Raw genomic sequence first — 27588 nt, 5'->3', positions numbered from 1 at the left:
GGTATGGAATCATCCTTTGGGGGAGTTCTTCAAATGGTAATCTCCAGAGGGTACTAATCTTGCAGAAGCGGGCCATAAGAATCATGGCCGACCTCTCTTCCCGAGACAGCTGCAGAGAATCTTTTACTGAACTCGACATTCTCACTGTGACTTCAATCTACATCATCGAAGTCATCATATATGCTTCCAAGCAAAACCTCCCGAGAAACAGTGAGGTGCACAACTACTACACTAGACAGGCTCAAGCTCACCGTCTACCAGCTCATAGAACAACGCTCTTCACCAAAAAACCATCATTTGCTGGAACCAAGCTTCTGAACTCCCTTCCTGATGCCATCTAGACCGGCAACGCTAAAACTCTAAAAAGAAGACTACACAAGTGGCTGGTGAAGAACTCTATCTACAGTCTCGATGAGTTTTATGACATTCTCAACTCCTGACTTGTAATGTTTTTGTTGTTAATTTTTGTTCTTTCCTTTCAATGTTATGTTTCATAACTTATTATTTTTATTATTGATTGACAACTATTCTGTTCTTGATGATCATGAATAAAGCTTTCTGTATTCTGTATTCTGTATTCTGTCCTTAGTAGTTATCACAATCCTAAAGGATTTGTCAAAGAAAAATTTTTGTGGCATCTGATCAGATATCATGTGCAGAGCATCCCTCTGATTCAGGATGCTAATTCTACAGTTTAAGGGTTGAGCAAAACAATCATAAATGACTCAGCTTGTGTAGGATAACAGATTCAGTTCTTTTTTGGTTCCTCTTTTACAGAGTCAAGCTACAAATTGGGAGACAGGGTAACTCCTTGAAGACAACAGATTCTTCACCCATAAATTGCATGTCTTACGCTCCTTTTAAAGATTGTATTCAGAAAATGTTACAATAAAACACAAGAACTGGATATAAAGTAAGTTTATTACTATTACAGATTCTATCACTACACTACGGTGCAATCTTCACTTTCAAAGCATTTTAATGAGAATTGTGTTCTTCAATCCATGTTTGTTTCTTAAAGTGTTTCAATTCTCCTTAGACATTTTTGATGCCTTGAACTTGGACCAAAAATAAGTAGAATGACACCATTGTTTTTATGAACTGAAACATGTAAAGAAACTAAATAATTATAATTACACGATTCTTTGGAATAATCTATTGAACTTAGACTCATACGTAACAATGAAAGATATTTCGATCCTGGTGACGAGCCAATTTGCATTGTACAGGTATAAGCACATGCCTGGCTTTTAATCAAGAAAAATCCCCAAAGAAAGAAATCAATTGCCAGTTTTGGTGGAGGTTGAAATGAAAGAGTATCAAGAGGGTTAAAAATATGAAATAATGATATCTTTCTCAGATCATATATTTTTGGCTTTGCACTCTTAAAACCAACCATCAGACATCTAAATTAATGTAAAATTAGTGTTAGTCAACTATGTACTTAAAGTAGTTACTTCTAGCCTCTTTAGTTGTCTGATGATTATATAAAGATTAGTTATGTGTGTAATGGTTTGTTTTAAATGTATCGAGCTATGAAAAAATATTAATCTGAGAAACAAATTCAATAAACAATATTTTTATTTTACGAAACTAGATTTTTTATAATCTCTTTCAAAGGTTAACTCTAGCTATGCAGACCCATTTAAAATATTTTTATCTACAAGAAGAATGCCATTAGTCTGTGTATCAAACTATGTTTTTATTTAATTATTTAACTTCAGTAGATTTTCTAAAGTATGCTATTCCTATGTGACAGCAAAAGCTGAATTTTTCATCTCAATACATTATTAGCTATTAGTTCTCTCTGGTTTTTGTGATTAAAGAGGACAACAGCTATCCACCAGATCTAGAAAAAGAGGATTGAGCTTAAACATTTAGGTATGATATTAGGACCATAATCTTACATGGAGTTTTTGCCACATTGATTACCCGTAGCTCAAAGCTCAGCTCTGCTCATCTTGTGCTCTCAAAAGGTATAAAAAGCTACGGGCACAACATCCTGCTCTCTAGTAAAATTAGCCCTACCCACTCTCTCTTTGAGAGCCATCTTCGGTATGGAATCATCCTTTGGGGGAGTTCCTTCAAATGGTTAATCCTCCAGAGGTACTATAATCTTGCAGAAGGCGGGCCATAAGAATCAGGCCTGGCGACCGCTCCTATTCCCCCGACAGCTGCAGAGAATCTTTTACCTGAACTCGACATTCTCACACTGTTACTTCAATCCTCCATCATCATCGAGTCAATCATATATTGCTTCCAAGCGAAAACCTCCCGAGAAACAGTGATGATGCGCAACTACTTACAAACTAGACACGGGCTCAAGCTCAACCGTCCTACCAGCTCATAGAACTCAACGCTCCTTGGCACTTCAACAAAAAACCATCATTTGCTGGAACCAAGCTTCTTGAAACTGCCCTCCTCCTGATGCCATCAAGAACCGGCAACGCTAAAACTCTACAAAAGAAGACTATACACAAGTGGCTGGTGAAGAACTCTAACTACAGTCTCGATGAGATTTATGACATTCACAACTCCTGACTTGTAATGTTTTTGTTGTTAATTTTTTGTTCTTTCCCTTTGCAATAGGGTTTTATGTTTCAATAACTTAATTAATTTTTTAATTATTGATTGACAACTATTACCGGGTTCTTGATGATCATGATAAAGCCTTTCTGTATTCTGTATTCTGTATTCTGTCCTTAGTAGTTATCACAATCCTAAGGGTATGTCAAAAGAAAAATTTTTGTGGCATCTGATCAGATATCAATGTGCAGGAGCAATCCCTCTGATATCAGGATGCTAATTCTACACGTTTAAAGGGTTGAGCAAAAACAAACAGATAAATGACTCAGCTTGTGTAGGATAACGAGATTCAGTTCGTTTTTTTTGGTTCCTCTTTTAAAACAGAGGTCATAGCTACAAATTGAGGAGTCCGCCACCAGGGTAACCCTCCTTGAAGACCAACAGATTCTTCACCCATAAATTGGCATGTCTTACGCTCCTTTTTAAAGATTGTATTCAGAAAATGTTACAATAAAACACCAAGAACTGGATATAAAGTAAGATTTATTACTATTAACAGGAATTCTATCACTACACTAATAGAGACGTGTGCAATCTTCACTTTCAAAGCATTTTAATGAGAATTGTTGTTTCTTCAATCCATGTTTGTTTCTTTAAAGTGTTTCAATTCTCCTTAGTCATTTTTATGATGCCTTGAACTTAGGACCAAAAATAAGTATGCATGACACCATTGTCTTTAGAACTGAAGACATGTAAAGAAAACTAAATAATTATAATTACACGATTCTTTGGAATAATCTATTGAACTTAGACTCTACGTACTAACAATGAAAAGATATTTCGATTCCTGGTGACGAGCCAATTTGCATTGTAACAGGTATAAGCACATGCCTGGCTTTTAATTCAAGGAAAAAATCCCCCAAAGAAAAGAAATTCAAGTTGCAATTTGGTGGAGGTTGAAATGAAAGAGTATCAAGAGGGTTAAAAATTATGCAAATAAAGATAGTCTTTCTCAAGATCATATAATTTTCGGCTTTGCACTCTTAAAAACCAAACCATCAGACCTCTAAATTTAATTGTAAAATTAGTGGTTAGTCAACTATGTTACTTAAAGTAGTTACTTTCTACTAGCCCTCTTTAGTAGTTGTCCTGATGAATTATATAAAGATTAGATCTGTGTGGTAAAGGTTATGTTTTAAAATGTAATCAGAGCTATGAAAAAATATTAATCTGAGAACACAAATTCAATAAACAATATTTTTTATTTAACGAAACTAGATTTTTTATAATTCTCTTTCAAAGGTTAACCTCTAGCTATGCAGACCCCATTTAAAATATATTTATCTACAAGAGACGAATGCCATTAGTCTGTTGTAACAAACAATGAATTTTATTTAATTATTATAACTTCATGGTAGAATTTTCTAAAGTATGCTATTCCTAATGTGACAGCACAAGCTGAATTTTCTTCTCAATAACATTATTTCTATTAGTTCTCTCTGGTTTTTGTGATTAAAGAGGACAACAGCTATGTTTTAAAACAAAAGAATTAAGATAGGATAAGAATAGCAAGCGTTTACTTTATCATATTTGGGAAGGAAAACTCCCGTCTCTTCTTAGTAACAGAAACAATTAAAAAGAACATAGAGACATTGACACTATCCTTACAGATGTTTTCAAATAGTGGATTCATGTCCCAAGTTGGTAACAACTCCCTCCCTTGTGGATCCTAAAAATCACTCAAGGTAAGGACCCGTTATCCTTTAAAGTTAATGAAAAACAAGAGAGTGTTTGCCAGTTGACAATTAGGTTGGTATTTTTTTATATAGTTTAAGTTTTAAGGTGAGATTAATTAACTATTTAGTTTTAAGGATTATTGGGAGGTTGTTCTGAAAATCTACTTGTACACGAGAAATGGCTCAAACTAATAAAGGCACACTCTCTATTTAATTTAATTAAAGTATCTGTGGATTACACCAACCTGAAAATAGTTTGCAGTTGATAACAATATATCCCGATTTTGTGTTTATTTTCACATTTATTGTTTCACCGAAGTGTTGTGACTAGAAGCTGAAGAAACCCCATATTGCTTTTAGTGCCAAAAGGACGCTTTGTGTTGCTTCTGAAATTGATAGGTTATTCCAGGGTGGGTAACAATTGGGAGTAGGGCATAATCCTGTTGGCATCCCCATTTTTTAATATCACCATGAGGAGGGATAGTGGGCTACAATCTCGGTCATGTCCACCTAGGAAAGTGAAGAGAGGCTAACAGCTCTATCCTCTTCCACTCAAACAGGAAATATGAATGGTACTTATTCTCATGTTTACACTTTGGAGAGCTTCACTTTACAACTACAGATACCAAAGACATCCTCTACAAGTAAGCCTAACTATTACTCACCTTTTTAACCTCAGTATCCGCCTCGATATTTAATGAGGTTTTTGATGTCCCCACTCCGTGGACATCCACGTGTTGGTCCCAGATAAAAGTGATACATCGGTTTTGCTGTAATCCCTAGGTAGGTTCATCAAACCAAGCCCTGCAGTGAATCCTTCATGGGTTTATTTAATCTTGTACATCATTTTTGAAAACATCTTTTAAAACATTAAAACATACATGTTGAGTTGGTCCCTTTGTGAATTGTAATGTGGATTGGTATTTGTGTGATTGTTTTCCTCAGTGGAAAGTTTGGGAATTAAAAAATTTTTGCATTACTTGTGTAAAAGATTTAGAATTACCAACAAAACAGATAAATAAATTCTTAAAGATAATATTCAATATTTCTTTATGAATTTGGATACATTGGGAAAATCACTGGTTGATGTAAAATATTGTAACGGGAAGGGAGGCGGAGATCATAATCCCTGGGATCCTTTTTCATCATAATATTCCACAATGATCACAGTCCCAAATGACAATAGTTAATACCAACACCAACTCTCCTTTGTGCAACAATCAGTCAAACTTATTTTAATGACGCTGAATAACAAAGACCATAACTCCACTAACGTATTCACATTAGTTTATGTACCCGTTCTTATGACACACAACTTTCCCTAAGGGCTGAAAATATATAACATGAAAGTTTCTTAACAAATGTTTTCAAACAAATTAAGGTCAGTCCTAATCTTATCAAGCTATAAAATATTAATAAACAGGCTGAATTGTTTTGTTATAATTTTAGAGCATTGTGTTACATATCATTTGAATGTTTGTGTTCTAATCAGTGGTTGGTGAATAAAGGATAAGGAAGGAATCAGAGCTGATCAGTTTACCATGCCAGAGCAAAAAATTAAAAATTGAAATCCATGAACTGAAACACTTGGAAAATTTTTTTTTTTGATAAAAAGAATGTTGCTTTTTTAATTTAGCAGTTTGCTTTAAAGTAAACGAATCATTAGTTTTTAAAAAGTTCTCTAATTATAAAACTAGAGGAAGTGAAACTCATACATCCTACGAATACCCTCCCAGAAAAAAGACTTTTCTCAGGTAAATTAGCTATGAAAGCACATGTTTTTATGATTTCCTGATGTTAGAGTAAAGTATTTCACACAAACCAATACATAATTTATTCAAAAAGGTACCTGAGAACGCTGTTCACCATGTGTAAAAATCAAAATATTCCGTCTCAAACAGGTTTATCAATAGAATTTTGATTATGGCGTAAAAAATTACTCAGGGATATACCTTCAAGTCACACATTTATCCAATTTTCCCTGTTGCCACAAAGATTATTAGGTTTATTTACAATACCCTGTTCCCAAATTATTGAATTCAAGCTATTGGGTAGATTAGACATGAAATCTACATTTTTATCTTTAGTACTATCCACTTTTATAAATATCTGTAGAGTTTTAGTTTTAATTAAAAATACTCAATGTTTTAATTACCAGCTAATTCTAACTCAAACTCGTAGTGTAACAATAAATCTTATTTATAACCAAAAATTTGGGGGGACATTGGTAAATGGAAATGTTCACTCTAGAGCATTTTATTTTATTATGATCTTCTGTTTCTGAATACTTTAAAATTGTGTTCAATTTATTATATTTTGGAAAATTAAAGTTTTAACACTATAATTATAAAAAATATTTAATGGTGACTGGATAAATTGTCTTATACATAGCAAAAACTTATGAAACATAAAGCAATTTTCATTTTACCCAAGCAAACGTAGTACAGCTGAGAGGCATGCTGGGGACACCGATGACGCAGGGCTGCACTATGATGTTGACTCGTTGAGTCAGCAACAGCAGACTTGTCCGAAACTTCTTAGAGCAGGCATACCACCTGCTTCCGTAGATGTTTTTCAGCAACTTCTCCACTCTAAATCATACCAGAATTGAATAATATTTGTCTGAAACGACAAAACAATTAATAAATTGTGAAGTAATAGCCGTGTCATCAAATCTAGACTCAAATCAGTTGTAGTTACTGTTGGTGCTCCAACAAGGGTCATCCTAAGACTACATCCACACTATGTCAAAATAACAAATTGATCTCAGATATAATTCTTTGTATATGGGGAGGAGTCACGTAATTTTAGGCAATTTAAAGCATTTATGATCATGTTTGGAAGTCAATATCAGTTTTGGAAGTGGGTTAAGTATTTGGTCAAGGTGTGGTTTTAGTTACAAAATCAAAATATAGTGACAATTAACACTGACTTGAATGGCTCCAGGTTGCTTATTTTCATATTAAGCTCTCATCCAAAAGTACTTCAACTTTTGAATGTACCTGGGACAATGCAATGATTCACCACTTCATCGGGATTACATTATTTTGTAGTCTAGGTATCTCTGATGATGAAACAAATGTAAAGAGTTTGTTTAGAGCTCCTTCGTCGCCGACTGTAGGATCTCTTCAGACGGATACTGATTCCAGATTCCACGAGTCAAGTCTGTGACAGCATTATACTTCAGACACTGTATTAAGTTAAGTGGAAGGTGAAATGGAGCTGAACTTAACATTCGTATTGGCAATATTATTTGGATCTTAGAGACGTCCATTCATTTCTGCATTAATGCAACATTAAATGCATATTTAAGAAAGTTCTTGTGTGTTTATATAATATATACAAATACATCCATATGGATACTGATATATATATATATATATATATATATATATATATATATATATATTATATATATATATTATTTTTAGTAAATTACTGTACAAATAAAATAAAGTGTTTTTAAAACATTGGCACTATATTTCGGTGAGAACCGTCTTCAGGTGCATAAATTGTATAAAATATAAAAATATAAAAGAAAACAATAAAAACGAAAGTAAATAAATATATATATATATATATATATATATATATATATATATATGGCAAACACACATTTTGAACCAGGTGGTACTATAAAGCATCCAGTGGAAACACAAAAATTAAGTATTTTAATCAAAAATATTTTTTTCTACAATAGGTATTTATATTTTTTTCTACCCAAGTAGAAAGGGAAACGTACTTTGTCTTCTCCATATTATAAGATCTCAGGGGAAATATTTATTAAGAACTCGACAGGAGCTTCTTCAAATTGTGTCATTGTTTGTTCAACTGTGCAACAACTTTCATAGAAAGATCTAGAGGTTTGAAACTTAGTTTATAGGTGCCTCTTCATCGAAGAAAGAACACCATTGATTTGGGAGTCAAAAAGTCAAATGGTGTCTATCTGAGTGATAATTCTTTTGTTAGGTTATGAATGATTGTGTCCTTTAATACTCCATTATTACTCCATATATATATATATATATATATATATATATATATATATATATATATATATATATATATATATATATAGGACTGGTTGTTTTTTTTTAACATTATTTGACTCGTTCCTATGGATCATAGATCTGTGAATTTCTTATCCAACTGACAAGGTAACAGTATAATGTGGAGAGTACTGATAAAGAGTGTTCTTGAGGAGAGAGGACTTCAACTGTCATTATCTCTAACCCAGACTCAAAATCTATCACCTTGGATTGTTCTGAATATTTAATACTCATTTGCTGACCAGAAGGTATTCCTTTCTCTGAATATGCCTTTTGTTTACATTTAATCTTAAATTTTATAACATAATTTAAGTTTATCAATAACTAGACGTTATAAATAACACAGATATTGAAAGTTTAATAAAAAATTGTTAAACATATTTTTAAAAACATGTTAATATTTGAAGAAAATATACATTTATAGATCAAATGTCTTAAAAATATACATTTTTATATCTTATCCTGTTATTTACCCTTAAATCAAACATTGGGTCAGTACCAATCCATTTGTTTCATTATGACTACACACGTCATATGAATGAAAAATCAGAATTTAATACAAGAATAACTTTTGATTCAGGGGACCAAGAAATAGACATATCCACTGAAACCGAAAAATAAATTTGTTGGACCATTACAGTCTTTTTCCCTATTTTTTGTATGAGGAAGAAAGTAAAAAAGAAATGGATGAATTAAAGTCATTAACTTATGCAGCTACTTATCGCTAGAAAGATGATATACTTCTTAAAATAGTCACGCCATTAATAATAAGTTACATCACAGAGAAGAATATATTAATAAAATTATAGTATGTTATAAATAATATACCCGGTACATACAGTGAGGTATATAATAAAGGTGCTAGGCTGTTCTATAGCTGGAACTGTTCTGACCTAAACGTTTCGAGCACGGAACTAGTTCTACAAGAAAATGTCAGTTTCAGACATTTCGTTTCGATAGATTCTTGCCTTAACTACATTATTGGTTATTGTTGCAGATTTTGTACTGAATCGATATAGAACATACAAAGTTCCAGAATGCTTTAATAGTTATATTTGAGGTGTAAAATATTCTACTTCATAAATGCTGTAATGATATTTACAAATGAATTTTAAACACATCTTTGCTCTACTGGTTTTCATCCATTCCTGATATGTTACAGGTAACCAACCATTCCAGATATAAAATACAGTAACATAAACTATTGATAATCAAAGTAAACTAAACAATGTTTTATTTAAATCACAACCAGTTCAATAAGCAATAGTTTTGAAACCCTGAAAATTGCTTCAAATTTTCATATAGAATTTAATATTATTAACTAAAACATAATTAAATATTGAGAAATAAAACTTAAAATAGTAAAATAAACAGCATTTTTTTTAAACGATTTCCATCACTTTAATACAAACACTTTTAAGAATTATTAACCACTGTCAAACTTAAATTACAGCCCCCCTAAAATCACTCTGAATGATCCAGTGAAGCAACATGTTGCAACTTAAAAGATTGCCATTACCTGACTAACAGACCAATATTGCCCGGTACTTCTCAGCATGTTTAGTAAAGTGTTCAAATGGAACATGGACTTCTGATGAAGTGAACTGTTCCGGAAACGTTTAAAGGGAACTAGTTCCAAATCTTTGGGCTCATCCTTAGTATATAATATGAGGTAAGATAAGTGACAATGTTAAATTTGAATAGATTAAATAGACTACACATTGAGTACCACAATGTTGTATGAAATTATATGCACAAAGAAAATTATTATCCTTTACAACAAAGTTCTACATTTAATACCAAGTCAATACTTGAGTTACTATCAATCTTAATTATTGCTAAATTACAAGATATATAATTTGTATTCAAAGATAAAGACCTAATATTTTTAAATGAATTTTTTATGCTATTTTTAATGTTATCATTATTTTAAATAAAACCAACCATTAATGAATATCATAAATTTAGTTTAAAGCACTAAACAAGTCAATTGTTGTTTTGAAGCTTCCGCCATTCTTCCTTGAGTGGAACTTTACTATAAACACAACATGATAATCATGTTGTCATGGGTTAATCATGTGAATGTTTCCTATTTATCTTCTGAAATAGTGGTCTTTCAGGACTTGACAGAATTTAATGAAAATTCCCACCGCTATGCACATTAAATATACTAACGCACCAGTAACACTATTTAAAAACAAAATAAACCAATAAATTTGTTTTTTTTTTCATAAAAAGTGCCTGTTTAACAAGTTTTTGCTGAGTAACAGGGACATAGCATAACCTATTTACAGTATGCCATTCTTTATCTTTCAAAAAATAAGTGATCCTACAGGGCTAGGAACAGAAGATTACCTATATACATTGTTTCATACCTTCTTTAACAGATCATTTTCTGTCCTGCACATGAGGTACAGGAACAGAAGATTAGCTATAGACATAGTTTTATTACCTTCTGTGACAGATCATCTCTTGTCCTGCTCATGAGGTACAGGACAATGTTTCATACATTCTGTGACAGATCATATCCTGTCCTGCTCATGAGGTACAGGACGATGTTTCATACATTCTGTGACAGATCATATCCTGTCCTGCTCATGAGGTATAGGAACAGAAGATTGGCCAAAGACATTGTTTCCAACCTCCTGTGACAGATAATGTCCTTCACATGAGGTACAGGAACAGAAGATTTGCTATATAAATTGTTTCTTACCTTCTGTGAGAGATCATTTTCTGTCCTGCACATGAGGTACAGGAACAGAAGATTTGACTAAAGACATTGTTTCCAACCTCCTGTGACAGATAATGTCCTTCACATGAGGTACAGGAACAGAAGATTTGCTATATAAATTGTTTCTTACCTTCTGTGAGAGATCATCTCCGGTCCTGCTCATTTGGTACAGGAACAGAAGATTAGCGACACTGAAGAAACTGACTGCTATGGACTGGATTCCTTGAAACCCTTTTGTCTGTGAAAATATTCATGAAAAACAAATCCCAGTTTGGTGGCTGGGAAACAACACTATAAGCTATTTTGTCCGTATTGGTGTGACAAGTTACAATGAAATAATATAAATGAGAAGATAGAGTGTTATTTTTGAAATCCATATTAATTAGTCATAAATTCTTAAAACATTATAAACATTAATTCCAAGGTTCAAATAATTAATTTTAAGACAATATGTGATGCGTTAATTAATATCACATAGACCAAAAGAATAACTAACAAAAATGAAAATATTATTAAATTAAATGGCTCCATCAATTGGTAATGATGAATTGTTTACGTATATGTATTAAGATCATAAAACGATCATAATAATTAGGCTTCCAAGTGAGAAAATAAATTTCCTTTTATTAACATTATTTTCAAGTTAAGTAAAGCAGAGTTTTAAAATTAATGGCTTGTAACATACAATGTTAGTAACATAATTCCAAGGAGGGGAAAAAGTTTTGAGGTTTTGATCAGATTACAATGTACTTAGTAGGAGCAAATTTTAACTCAGAGTGTAAAAAAAAGTCCTGCACAGGCTTGATAATTCCCAAATGATTACAGATAAAGTAATAAAACTTGGTTCATCATTACTGCACCTATAAAATGTACTTTTTGAAATAACTGGCAATTTTTTGTCATATCAGGAGGATGGTCCACAAGGAGTCAGAAGGAAATCTTAAATGAGAGCATAGACCTAGTAGTTCATCAAATTAAAGATCTTTATATTAGTAGAGTACAATGCCACAAATCCGACCTCATAGGGTTCACTCTTTAAAAAATTGTGCTGGATTAAAGTTTGAAACATTTACAATGTAGGTCCTGTTCTATATGGTTTAATATTCTTTTCCTGGCTCAAGTTGTGAAAGTTAAACTTAGTAAATGAATACTGTTACATCATAATTTGAATCTATGATTTTTGTTTGAGTTCTTATTATAAATGCTATGACATTCTCAGAACATTTATTTTTTATCTTATTATTGTTTTAGTTTCCAGGATGGGCTATCTAAGTACTTAATTTTCAATTCCACTACAAAGAATTTTTGTTTTATAAACATCCATATTTTTAATTTAGTGGAGAAGTAGGAATGTGGTAAAAATACAAAATAAGACAGCACTGTGTTTACATTTGTTTAATCCATGGAAATATTTATTATTGAGTGGTCACTATAATGGTGATATTAAATTGTGGTAAACAAAGGTGTAAATCTTATTAATTTACACAATCTTCTTAGATCACAACAAAAAGGTATTATAATTGAACCATGTTGGTGTGTTAGAATAAAGGTTTTGCAGCTTATAAACAGAATAATTAAATTGCAAAAGACACTACTGGAAAATTGTCATAATTATTCCATAAAAATTATAGTAAATTTATAGTCCCAATATTAATTTATACAATACTGTGAGGACTTTTTAATGACTTTATATATATATATATATATATATATATATATATATATACATTAAATTGTATAAATGGCAATAGCCTTATTTAATTTCAATAAACATTGAATCACTCCCGGCGGAGCAAGTACTTTTTGTGATTCAATATATTATATATAAATATATATATATATATATATATATATAGTATATATAGTTTATATATATAAACTCTATATATTTTATCATTGCTCACTAATGTAGATATGATATTATGCTATAAGGGTTCTGCCAAGTTTCTATTAAATTTATAACACATAAAATGTAGAAATACTTACATGTAACACACCAAAAGCTCCAGTACTTGCAAAAGCCATCAAACTTAGCAAGTACATAAGCATTACGGGACCGTATATTTGGCAGGTTTCTGAAGAGCATCTGAAAAACCAAAGTCATAATTAAACGCTTCTTTATGACATTTAATAAGCAATTTTTAATTTCATTTATCCAGTAATTTTTCTGTTAAAGAAAACAAATTTAATGTCAGTTTTAAGCTGTACATTACCTCAATATTAATTGGTGATTCTTTATGAACAGTTTCATATTCCTTTCGGACTGTTTCAAAGTGGAATTCCCTTTGTATTTCAGAAACCTGAACTCTCAGGTCATCACCAAACTGTCTGTGTTCCAAAATCGGTTGGAGTAAACGCAAGTGTAATCTCTTACGACTTTTTTGGCCAGCCTCTTTTGTTTGAAGTGTGAGAACTGGATTTAGCTCTATTACGCTTTCTCCAAATGCTATCAGATGTTCGAAGAGTCTGATATTTCCTTTCATCAGGAACAAGAAGAACGAGTTGTTGGCAAAGAATCTGAGGGCAACCCAAAACACCGTGAAGAATTGAATGGTCACCGTAGCTTCGAACACATAACCCGTCTGGAGATCAAAAGGGCACCAAGTGTCAATCTGTAGTTGCTTGTTGCCATCCATTCCGAGGAAAGCAGCACTGCGTAGTAACGGTTGGACTGAGAACAAGAAACGCAGACATGAAAGATGCAAACAATCCAAAGTATGTGTTCCTGGTGTAACGTTTCATATCAAGTTGAAAAGACTTGGTGATCGCTCCTTTGTCAGTTACTTCAGTCAGAGACACTCTGATTTTCTCAAGAAGTGAGAAGATCTGAGAGATCTTTTGATGCTGAACTTGAAAGCAGAGAGAATAGTAGAGGGCCAAAGTGTAAGAAATGCAGACTACACAACTGACTGAAAGAGATTCCTTGTGTTCTAATTGAGAAGTCAACAGCTGACAAACTGTAGAGGATAGGACAACAAAGATGAGGGCATCACTCAGGTTCCTGTAAACCTTGTAGGCTGGCAGACACCCTTCTCCTGTGTAGAAGCCTGCCAGATAGTGGATCAAACTAAAAGCTTTCATACCCTGAAGACATGCCATTCTCGTGACTTCCTCACAGCACTGGCAGAAAAGAGAACATTCCTTGTTCCAGTTATAAACTAATATTTATAAAGACTTTGCGTGATTCCATTCTCATTTCTTTGTGGGAGGGCAATGTGGTGCTGAAGAAAGCAATTTACATACTAAACACAGTATGAATGTTGAAGTTTAAATTAACTGAGACAAATTGCTTTTCCGAATAATAAATACAAACATTGCTGTCATATGATATGTAAGAGTATTATAATTAGTTTGTGTACTATCATTCAAATATCTATTTAGATGTCTGGTTTTATTTTTATATTATACAAGTCAATACTTCATTTTGGCGGATACATTTTTAAAATTATTTTATGGTCAACTATAAAGTGCTGCATTTGTGTTTTTAAAACTAGTTTGTCTTCTATAAAATATTTATTCTAGAATAAGAAAAAATAAAAGAAATGAAGAAAAATATGAATTTAATTTGTCAAGTAAAAAATAAATTCAATAAAGTATCTGACTCAGCATATATATATATATATGATATATATATATTATATATATATATAATATATATATATATATATAAGAATACATATAATATTCTTGAATTGCAAATGTCCATAAGTTAGCTAGCTTGAAGGGGTACAATACAAAAAATACTGATGTAAAACTAAGTATGATGTAACTTAATGTAAAAGTAAAAATGAGCCATATGTCTATTTATAAATTTTGTATTACTCATAATGAAGTAAAATATCACTCACTACACAATATATGAGTTACTGTGGGCAACTTAATCAATAAACATCACTATGGAGATACAGGACTTCAAACATTCTTTTTTCAAAAGAAGGCTAAATGGATTACAGTAAAATAATAGTAAAAACAATTTAGTTAAATTTTTATTGTATCATAAATTTACAATTTAATTAATTAAATTTATTAAGAAATTGAATTATTTTAAAATAATGTATACAAATATTATATTTTATTAATAAATTTATCCTCTATACTATGTAAGAGGATCGATTTAATTCATATTAAATATTGTTGTGTGTGTGTGTGTGTGTGTGTGTGTGTGTGTGTGTGTGTGTGTGTGTGTGTGTCCATAGTAGTCTACTATCAGTAAAAAATATAATTTTAAAAATTGATTGGTCTAAAAAGAAAGTTTTCTACAAGTTATTTTTTTGCTTCAGCAGGTCTACTATCTGACACGATTGTACAGAAGTTTAGGTTTATCGCCTTCAATCAGTATGACACTATATATGTACACAACTGAATGAGAAGCGTTTTTCGTTTTATGTAGGCGCTACCCAATTATTAGCGAGACGTAAATTTTCTACTGCTGTTGTGTTTGTTCTTATGGTAGATTATTAAAATAACTTTCTAGTTACATTATGAGCACTTAAACCTAATTTTATTGTTATAAATCTGTTAAACATGATTGTAACAATTACATATTTTATGTTTATACTTACATAGGTACCTTGCACAAAATCATAGATCGGTCCGTAGACGTTTGTTTATACTTTGCCTCTACAATTCCAATTTACATTCAGATATTTTAATACATTATAATATTAAGGGGAAATTAGGAAAAAATAATAATCTCTGTTATTAACTATAACATTATTTTAGTAGTTCGTAAAACATTTAATTATTATTTTGATTATATAACCTACGTTACAGTTATAAAATATGAAATTGCTAGGCAGTTCTTCTGTTCAAAGAATTACTTTTTTGATCGCTGATCTGGTATTATAGTGTTAAACGTATTACTTTAGGTCAGGCTGAGATAATTATGTGCTAGGGTGCAAAAACCTCTTGCCAGAATCTCATACGAACTAGGTTCACAGCAGGCTAAGCTACCAGGAAGTGATATTATAGAACATAGCTCCTGTAGAAAAACACTTTTACCAAGGATGATTGTATTGGTCAAGTAAAATGTAGATGAACAATAAAAATCTCTCCAACTGGTTGCACCTCCTAAAAATGATAGTTTTGTCACAAAGGTAATTCAAAGGCCTTGATCAAATGAAAAAGCTTATTTGCTAACTAAATTTAGTTTCTCCAATAAAGATCCTAAAAGATATTCTCATTCACGAGTCTTAACCGGCAGATGGTACGGCATGAGGTTCTCTGGGAGTCTATATATCCATGCTGATAGTCATCATAATAGTACAAGATGTGTATAACATCTCCTACCTGCAGTTGTGCACCTGATGATGAGACAATAAGAACAGCTCCCTATCTATATTACACTTTATTTTGTTATCTCGGTGTCTCTTATGTCGTAACGATGGAAGTGTTCGTTTTGAGCTTCGTCGTCGCCGAACTTTTTGGTTCGATTCAGAAGAACGTTGACTTGATTGCAGAAGTCATCTCCTACTAATTGAATTCAGTTCTTCCAGAATAAGACAAGGTAGGAGTACGCCACACCACGTGTCGCGTAACAGGCTTCGCTGAGGTTGCATGCAAAAACCTCAAGTCCATAGCTCTTGACAAGATGACTTGTGGAATGATAGACACAGTCATGATACAGAAAAGTAATTTTTACATCCCCCGGTAAACACAATAGAAATTGTGTTAGCCCGCTGAGTGATAGGTTTCAATGACGCTCACCGAAATTCCACGGAAAGATATGCACCATCATAAAAAGCATTATTTTTATGTAAAATAATAGTTTCGTGCACAATTTAAAGTCTACATAATAATATGAAATCTTTCTCGAGATATCTTCCCAAATGATATATTCACATATTTGTTAATCAAGTTAAGTTTCATAGCAATGTTTAGATTATAAACATTCCGGTAAAGTAGGGAGAGTTCCATATGGCAAGAGAGCGCTTAAATCAAATCTTGTCACCTACTTTTCTTTTTTATTTTAGTGTACGAATAAGCTACATGTATTAATACGTCACATGTCCAAACCTCAGACGATATTACTCTGCTGGTTTACAGATTTATTTTAGTCACCATTTATTGTGGTTACTCATAAGAGTAAAAAGTATTAGCTCCGCCAAATTCCATAGAGTGGACATACATCATCATCGAATTCACTGTTCATCATATAGAAATGAAAGCCATGGGTCCAAAGGTCAGTTATTTATTCGAGATATTGTGCGGATAGACAGACAGACAGAGAGGAATGCAATTTTTCCAGGCCCACAAGTGATAAGCTTCACTAACGCTTAGTCCATTACAAAAGACAATTATGCGTATGATGTGTCATCGCTCCACAATTGCAGAGTTCAGTCCTCGTATAGTCCTCATTTCATATCTGACATCAATCAGTACGGAAGCTGTTAATCAAACACCATTTCATTGTTCTTTCATTTGTTAATTGAGATAAAAGATGTATTGCTCGTAAAAGAATTAAAACAAGAATAACTGATCTAATGATGGTTTGGGATACTACAACCGTCTTACTTGGTCGAGGAGTCGAATAAATCATTAAAACCACCGATGTAATCTTCATTTTTCTTTTTTAATTGTACATAAACTTCGGTCCCATAACGTCTGCGGTGATGTTCACATGATAATTGTGCATTTCGCTATCAAAGATAATTGTGCTAAACTTGAGATATAACCTTTGAGATCGTTCTGGACTCTAGAGTGACCGAACCACTAAAACCACGTTTTAAGAATGTGGCAAAGCTAGTCACCGTGTTATTTGAGATAGTAAGGAAGACCACTTATATTAAATAAAAACCTGATTTAAGGTTACAGTTTTACTAAGAACAACAAGATCGGCTTTGAACAGTAGTTTCCTTCATGTATACTTCCCAGTGTTGTGATCTATCAGAAACAGCATTGGTGTAGATACACTTTCTAGACTGCGATTTGGAATATCAGTAGTAAAAATGTTAAAAATAATTAGATCAAAGATCGAAAACCCTAGGGAAACCCATCATGAATCTATCTATAACTCTCTCCTTACTTCCCAGATAAACAGCATTGAATCAGTCACTCAGCATAGAGCTCACTAGTTGGTAAAAGGAGAGAGCCAGAGATTAGGTCATAAATCATCGCTGGAACGTCTTTTCTCCATACAGTATCGTAAGCTAGTGAGAAATTGGGGGTGGGGGGGGGGGGGGGTGGGGGGGGGGGGGGGTGGGGGGGGGGGGGGGTGGGGGGGGGGGGGGGTGGGGGGGGGGGGGGGTGGGGGGGGGGGGGGGATTCACAAGTTGCAACGCTGTCGAATAATTATTTGTTCATTATAATACCCATGGTTAAATGCCGATCTATCAAATTAATTAGACAGATCAATACTTTGTGATCATTACTAATAACACCGTGTAAAATGGTTTTCGTTACGTTTTATTATTTTTAAACAAATAATTTGTGTACACAAGTTATTATTACAACACTCTAGGGCGTTTAAGGGGTACTAAATCCTATATAACAACTAACATTCCTACAACCTGGGCTTTCCGGATGTTGTGATGTATTGGAACATTGTTACCTTAATCTATTTTTCTGTTTAATCAACAAAAAAACTTGTTCAGTTCGGTATTTTTATCATTCTAAAATATTCTTATAGAGTACCTATACGAACTTGACTAATTCTTCCATTATTCCGTATTAAGCTGATGATCATAATTTATTGTAGTGTACTATTGCTTGTTGTAGAAACGTGTCCGATGTTTTTATAGTTTATGTTTAAGAAGCCACGAACTGTTCGTGTTATGGAGGAACTCTCCTCTACCCACTGATGTATTGTAATAGATGTCTTATTACTAAATACACGTCTTTCTAAGTAGGACTTTTCTCTTCAAACGAACATCTGTTCATGATTTTGCCCTTTTTACATACAAACATTAACTTGTTAAAAAAATGGGTTTACCTCTCCAACCCAGGTAATCAAGGGACGCAGACTACATCAAGAATATACTTTCATCTTCAGGTGTTTCTACATCTTACTACGGTAATGCTAATAAATCGTGCACAAGGTTCGCGAGTATGGCTAAATCCGCGAATTCCTCTGAAACAAGGAGCTGACTCAAACCATGTCCGTGACCACTCAAGCATTTGTAATTTTTCTCTTGATCGCTAGGTGGTTTCTTGGTGGCCTCTCGGTGGGAAGAATCATTGTAGGTTTAAGTCTTATAGAATTCGAGTATTCAGTTTCGAACTTTGGATTGGAGTAAAGGTATGTCAAATAAAACTCATATTTATTGGTAATTAATCTACAAATATAGTCTGTTGTGAATATCTATGTTAATTTACATTTGGTGGCAGTGTCGTCAATAGAAAGGACTCGATGTAGGAATTTTAATCATCGAGGTTATGTAGTTGAAACAAAGGATGTACTAAAAGAACTTAAGTGTAGCCTACTCAGTGACAACCCTATTTCGCCTGCCTTAATGTGAGTGGAACAGTTAGAAAACTAACTCGCCCCGTGCATTACAAGTTCAGGCTCTCATCCTGTTTTGTCTTCCAGAATTCAGCGCGACAGTCTTTAGAAAACTCTAGTCGTGACCTTACTCAGCACCTGAGGATGTGAAAAAAAAACCATACCAGTACTTGCTTCATAATATAAATAGCGATCTTCACGACGATCTTCTATTCTGTTCCCGTAATATATGAATAAGTAGCTAATTGGCTTCATAAACAATTTACTTTTTCTTGTTGGACCAAGTCAGCACATAATGATTAGTTTATTTTCGTTAAATTTTGCAAAAAATAGTCAGTGAGCTGCAAAATCTTCGCATCAACATTTTTTTTACGGGATCATGAATTCCACACGAACTCGGGGTTTTTTTTGCCTCTAATGTTTACATAATTTTGAAGATGCCATTACTCAACTTTCGAGTTATCTTGAAACACTAAATTAAACCTAAAAATTAGGATTTGTAAATCACATCATTAAACTAGCCTTTGGACGTTCCATATTAATTAATCATCGTGGTGTGAATTTATTTTGTTTAAAACTTTCATCTAAACACCATTCTTTTTTTTTCTTGACAGCTGTATGAATCATTGGGCGAGGTCTAATTCAATTTACAGATTAATCTAGGGTAGACGTAACCTTTTTTAACCGCTTATAATAAATCATTTGGGGCGGAAAAAGTTTTTAAGGAGTTGAATTGGTTTAATGGAGAATTTTGAGGTTTTAGCTCTAGTGATGGTCGTAACAATGCAGAACTAGTTCGTTTTGAGCTCCTTACGTCGTCACCTTTTTTTGGACCCCTTCAGATGAATCAACGATTCCAGAGGTCGTCTGGTAACAGCGCCAGATTGGTCAGGAGGGGCTGCAGTAAGAGGAAGAGGGAGTCCGGGAGGATAAAAACTCAATATTCACTAGTATTTTAACTAAATCTAATCATTGCCTTCCTTCTTCATCTGTATGAATTATTGGTTAACTCAGTATAGTTCTGTCCCAAAATCGCTTCTAAACGTCTTTTTTTAAATTAGGCTGTATTCGATTCATTGGGTAAGTCAGCTTTTTGTTGACCAGAATTAAAGTGACAAAGAAAGAGCTAAAATTTAATTAGTATTAACATTCTACTGGATCTCCTGAAGTGTTTAATACAAAGTTTCTGTGTAATCTGGTTACGGCGGACATGGGAGAGATTAGATCCCCCCCCCCCCTCATGGTTTACGGCCGTGTTCATGATGGACGCCTCATGAGGTCCATCGATGAAGTAATTTTGGTAATTATTCATGATTACTAGAGCAAGTAGTTAGTCAGATAGGCATTAGCAAATGAACGTTAATCATCTTTCCTACTTGGAAAAACGAACAATATTCCCAACGCCGAGACTTCAAGGAAAGCGGAGGTTCACGGTGCCCGACCTCTTAGTTAGGTCTCCAGTAAATGCGATTATTTTTGTCACCCCCCCCCAACACTGAGAACTGAGAAAGAACGTGACCAAGACAAAAACCCAGTAGCCGGACTGTCTCCGTGACTCTGGATCGCATTAAAGGGTCATCGTAACAGTTCTCTTTCTCCTGGGTGCCAAGGTCAGCTTCGGTCTGGAGGCGGCTTTATCTTTGAATTCCGTAAAACTGGTTTGCTTTGTTACTTTCTTCCGGTTAATACGCTTAATCCTCTCTCAGTCTTTATCTATTTTGGTATATGGAAAAAGATAAACATAAAATACCGAAATAGTGTGGCTCTCAAGGGGGGTGGGGTTTTTCAATGAAAATCATGTAAGTTCTTATACATCATGTATAAGTATAAATGTATATTGGTTTCAACTTTATTATTATTGTAATTGTTTATGGACATTAAAAAGATATTTTTTTTAATTATAACTGATAAAGAATACTAAGTCACGATTAAACAAGCCCTTCACTTCTTGAAGTAACAAATTTAGGTTAACATTTATTAATGACTTTTTATTTGTTCGTTATTGATTAATTTGGTAGTTCTATGTTGCAGATAATTTGGATAAGGATGTTAAACATTTGTCCATCTTCACTGTGTCCTACCAACAAATTCTTGAGACCACAGCACTATTACCTACACACAATGCTTGGGGTAATGTTACTCATAAGAACATAAATAATATGAATAAATACTCAATTATATTTAAGTACGCTTTACATAGCAAATAATATAAGTCGATAATAAAAATACTCAGTATCCTCCCTACACTTTGGGATTTTTTAAAATAGGATGAATGTTTTCACGGCTATTTTGTGGATTTAATGCCATCACAAAGTTGTTCTCTTGGTAGTTTACACACAAGTCCGTATATGTTCCCAGACAGGTTTGTTGTGTGTCAAGAGGCCTCTGCTGCTGTGGTCAACCTGAATGCTGCTCTGGTGTACTACCAGTGTGTCGAGGTCGCCCAGGTCGTTCAACTCTCTTATTTAACCGCACTCTCCAAACCGTTTCTCTCTGCACACATTCTATCTCTGTGGTTGGCCAAACTCTAGCACGTCCATATTACCTTAGCTGTTTCACCATCGTCATTGCTGCAGGTATTCATAATGTACTTCTAAGCTCTGATCTGCAATTTACATTCTCTTTTTATCTCTGAGCTTTTGTCGAAATAAACAGGTTTAGAACTATAATTAATAGATGGAATACGCTACATATTGTTTTTGTTCTAAAAACTAAATTGTATTAACTTGTTGATGTATTGATTTTATAATGCAAATTTCCAAGTGCAACTCCAAGATATTTTTTTAAACCCAACATTTTTAAAATAACAAATATTGGTTTTAAATCTTTTTACTTATAACAAAGTGCAATCTATTTTTTACTTTAATTTAGAGCCAAAGTTCTTTGCAATTTGGGGGGGTGGGGGGGGGGGGGGGTGGGGGGGGGGGGGGGTGGGGGGGGGGGGGGGTGGGGGGGGGGGGGGGTGGGGGGGGGGGGGGGTGGGGGGGGGGGAAGTTCATGGAATTAAAGGACAACCTGATATTGAACACTGAATCTACATATAATCCCTCTATCACACCCTCACTTACATACATGTAGGTGAGGGTGTGATAGATGGATTTCCCCTGCAGAAGTCGATCGTCAGTCGTACTAGTATCGGTAGGGGTCGAAATAGGGGTGTATCGAAAGGGTTAAACATATATGATACACTTTGTCATATCTCATTAATTCATAATTGTTTAGCATTAGGCTACACACTTATAATGAACAGTCAGATGCTTTGATAATAGTAATATCCAGCCATTTACGTTGCTTAATCTGACGGTTAGTTTTGTGTGTCAGGCTAAAGAAATACGATCTATGAAAAATGTTATGTGATATTTTTAACCATTTAACATTGTTCATTTCAACTTCACCAAAGCTAGTGGCTGACAATTAGTTAATTTGTTAGGAGAAATTCCTTTATCGATTTCACGAATAGGTTTGGTGCTCATACAATGCAAAATTACTCTCGGCTCTTTGGATATATATAAGGTTGCTCGGCAAACAGTTTTGAAGTATAAATCACTGGATGATCACTTGCCCCTCTTGTAAACTAGCACGGGATATTTACTCTGAACTTTTGAAATTAATAAATGAGCAATAAATTATTGCCTTAATATTAAATACCTATACATTTCAAGATAAATACAGTATAATTATTTAAGTAGTACTAAGGTACTACTTTATTAATTGAAATATGTGGAACTTAAATATTCAATTAATTGAAATTTTTAGTCAATACTGTTTTTATTGCGATACTTAATAAGCACAAATATAGTTCAGTGTTGGTCAATAAGTTTTATTATATTCGTTTTAGTAACATCCGTTTCATTTCATGGCATTTTTAACTGGTATACTCGTAAAAGGGATAGAAGTTTAGACTAAATTAGAATGTGGAGGAGTCAGATGAAATGCAATTTAGGAATAGGGAAGTTAGAGCAATGTCTAGCGTTATGTCAATTCTAATGTGTACCAATATAATACACAAAAAACCAAACGCACAACACTTATATTAAATTATATTGTATTTTATTATATAAACTAGGCCTGACTTATCAGTAAAAACGACTATACGAATTTAAGTAAAAATGATTCAAACTTATAATCGTTGTTGAAAGGTTTAACAATAATTTAAACATTTAGATTCCTAAGCTGCAATGACAATGACAATCTAGTACAGGTCATACAGGTGTTATAATTTGTAACTTATATATATTTTAAACAGTATGAAGTGATTAAATAGTAATACTATTGGACGTGTTTGCTGCTAGTTTCTGAATAGAGGTAATGAGCTTATTACATGAGAATAAAGTCGTTAGCTCGCACTTCGAGAATTATAATTTTAACAAGAAAAATAATGCTGATAATTTTCTGAATTAATAATGAGTCAAGTAACTAAAGATAGCGTTGTTCTCATAAGTGACGCCAAACTCACTTCGACTTTATTTTTAGCCTGTTTCTTTGAAATTATACAGTTTCTCCAAATTTACACAGCTAAACATAATTTACGTTAAACAACGTTTTTTACAATTCTGGGGGCACAATTATATTGATAAAGATAATATACTGGTTGTTCCATTGGCAAAAATATTTTAAATTGCTAAACTTAGATAATTTTAGATTTCGAGAGCCCGGGATTGCAATTCCCTTCTGCATTTCTTTTTCCCCAATGAAAACAAAACTATTGTTAAATTCTATCTCCTCACCAATAAAGTTTGTATGTAAAAATTAGTCATTATTGGTACGGTAACTGAAATTTCCGCCAGTTGACTACGAACCTCTGATCACCATACGTAGGCCTAATGTATCCACTGGTCTGTACGCACTACCTCTACTATCTGTATATCAAAATCGAAAATGGTAAACATCGGTTCATTGTGACTCATTCTCCGGGCCAGGATATTGTCCACTGTGGGGCGAACGTGAAGCTTCTCATGCTGGCGCGTGCATCCTCACAACTCTGGCGAGTATTTAACCACAGCAAAAGGGTTAAAGTTGTTAAATTTTATAACCTCCAAAATGTAGCATTTTGCAACAATAATCCCAAATAGCCACGGAAATTAGACGCCTGGGTTTTAGGGTGATAGACAATCAGTGCACCCGGTTGTATTTACGCTCTCCTCAAATTAAAATCCTGAACCCGCAACTGCACTGTGAAACTCAACATATACCTTCAAAGAAATCCTAATCTAAGAATTATGTCCCATAATGCGATAAGAGATTTATTTGAACTACAAAAGATCTTTGACTAATGAACTGAAGATGCCAGGTCACGCATGAGATGATTATGATTGAGTAGAGATGATCCTGTGGCGACGGTGAGGGGAGGGGTGGGCGGGGCGAGACACACCTGTGTTGAACCGTGACCTCAAGGTCATCCATTGTTGCGAGATTAACTGGCTTCTGAGAACGGGTTCCACGGGTGGCGACTGGCACGGACTCGTGCTCTCTTGCTCGCGTGCGGTGCGACAGCGACGTGTTAATGAACTCTGGTTTGCAAATATAACCTTTTATCTAAATTATAAGCGTTGAATATGTTAGATTTTTGGTATCTTTTTTGTTAGCCTACACCAAACCACTAATAGCTTTCTATAGCTTTGTATAAATTCTAATACTGATCGCTTTCAGACACTTGTGATATAACCCTCTTAAAACCCTCTAGAATGATATATCGTAACGAGATAAGCATACCTCGAGGAGTATTTTCTTTCGACGCCATCAGCGCGGGGTAGCTAGCAGTAGTAGTAGATAAGATACGAAACAATACTCGCTCCCCATCGTGTAAAATAGGTAAATGTTTACTTACGCAGAATATAAAACTCATAAAGACGATTACAGTTTGATGGTTTCTTATATTAGTCTGGAAGGTTTTGAAGTGCGCTACCTAAATAAATCCCGATTTCCCTCTGTTAGAGCGTAAAATCTCTCCCAGTTTTATTTCAGTTTCTTGGCATTTATTTTTGTATTCTTATCAATGACTTTGCAAACAAAGTAAAGTAGAATAGTTAGGTACCACTTTTATACAAATGGAAGAGCATTTTTTTCGTTAGAAATGGCGAATTTTGCGCCTGACACCAGGGATAGCCCGGCTCCGGGACCCTCAAAGAAAATAAACGAAAATATGCAATAGTAAATATTTCAAAGAAGTACTGCTGCATAAAGTGAGTATTTTTTAAAATAATAATACAAATACATAATAATTTAAAATTTTATTTTTTTTATTTTACAATCTATATCCTGAAGGGAGCTTCAATGGTCGAGAACGACAGCGAGGCCTTTCGTGGGACGCTTTTGCAGTTGTGCAGACGCGATGAATTCGCAGTGGAGTTTCATGTCAGGGAGCGGCGGAGGAGGAGGTAATCTGCCGATGAAGACTGAAGATCAGTCGGTAGTAAAGCAGTGCTACTACATCCAGAAACTGTACGTTTTTGCGAACTGAAAAAAAAATGAGTTGGTCTGATTTTCTATTATTATGATCAAACAAACCAAACAATATAGCGATGGGTTGTAAGCCTACACACGGGTAATTCAATTTGTGGTTGAACATGTTGCCAGCAGTCTCTATTATTGTTTTGACCTTTTGAAGTCTTCTATTTAATTGTCAATGAATCGTTCAATATTAAATATCCCAGATTATAACAAAACACAAACTCTACGATAAGAACCACCTAACAAGACTGACAGAAATCTCTGGTGGCAAATCCATTTATTTATCTACTAGTTACAAAGTTGGGTGCCAGACACTTTCGATGCTAAGATATGTAGCCTAACTCTGCGCTAACCGTTTTGAGAACTTATTGATTATCTGCTTTTTTATAGGGATATAAAGACTAGAGAAATTCTAAGTCACACTGCAATGTAGACTCTGCGTTAAAATTGTCACCCCAAAAAATTACAAGCTGTTCGTGATTTTAGTGTTGGTGAAGACTAGCTTACATAATACCAAGATACAATCTCAAGATCAGCATCGAGGAAAGGCTGAAGCGTTTCGGTCTATAAACTAAGAAGTTTATAGTTTTATCATTCCATATCTAAATTCCTTTGGGGTTACACGGGTTTGGAATAGATCGCCTCGAGTCCCGTTACTAGCCATAGATGAGCATCTACTCAAACATAACAGAGTCCACCACCAGAACAGAGATTTGTTACTGTGGCCTCAGGCTCGAACCAGGTTTCGACACCTCGCCTGCAGATGTTGGGATTAACATACTGAGAACCCACAGCTCCAAGGCGCCCACTTGAGCCGGTGTAGTTAGCATATCGTGGCTATCGCGACTATCTGGCTCAGGTCATTTAACAAACTTATTGAAATTTTGATTATTTCGTCTAGATCACTAAAAAACGTACAGCGATTTTATGATCAGGCGAAAATGTACTAACGCTTTTCAAGAACGAATCTCCGAGACGTCGAAGAACGAATAGGGAATATACCCACGGCATCCTGACTCAATTTTATGGTATGTAAGCGCTAACACCCTTTGCCTTGGTTACAAAATAAGATTCTCATTAATGTATTGGGAAGCCTCTACATAGGACATACAATAAACGGTGGCGAAACTCCCTAAGACAGACAAGTGAACCTTTACCCAGGATCCTTTATAAGCTCGCAATAGGATCAAAACCAGAAGATGGTAAAAAATAACCCGCCTGTAACATGCTCTGCTTACCATCCGAATGTACTCTTAGCCAGTTTACTCTCAAGACAGGCTCTGTCTGTACTCTACTGTAAATATACTCCTTGAAGACAAGAAAATAGGAAAGAAAATATGATTACTCTGGTAGATATTAGTGATTTTGGCTAATCAAAATCATTGTATCATCATTCTGTAGTCAGGCTCAATACTTTATATGGATAGCTCCTGATATGGCTAGGAATTTCTTACAGTATTTATTTTGGATTGTGACATGTATAGGGATGAGTTATTTTTTCACAAATAATGCCTTAAGGCACTACACTGGTAACAAAAACCTCTAAAGGAATACAACCCTTTCCAGCCAACCGTACATCCAGCGTTAGAGTGTTTTTTATTTTTGTCCAAGTCATGTTGGGACAGCACGTGTTTACAGAGCCGTGGAATACGTTAC

At 34.0% G+C, this 27588-nt stretch overlaps 1 pseudogene; it reads right to left on the bottom strand.

The window, feature by feature from the left end:
- Positions 1-6681: 6681 nt before the first annotated feature.
- Positions 6682-27588, bottom strand: part of LOC124358273 — a 61504-nt pseudogene continuing 40597 nt past the window's right edge.

This window comes from Homalodisca vitripennis, chromosome 3 (assembly GCF_021130785.1).
Source record: "Homalodisca vitripennis isolate AUS2020 chromosome 3, UT_GWSS_2.1, whole genome shotgun sequence".
NCBI classification, from domain to species: Eukaryota; Metazoa; Arthropoda; class Insecta; order Hemiptera; family Cicadellidae; genus Homalodisca; species Homalodisca vitripennis.
The sequence above is the reverse complement of the archived record's forward strand: the minus strand, read 5'-3'. Positions and strand labels throughout refer to the sequence as shown.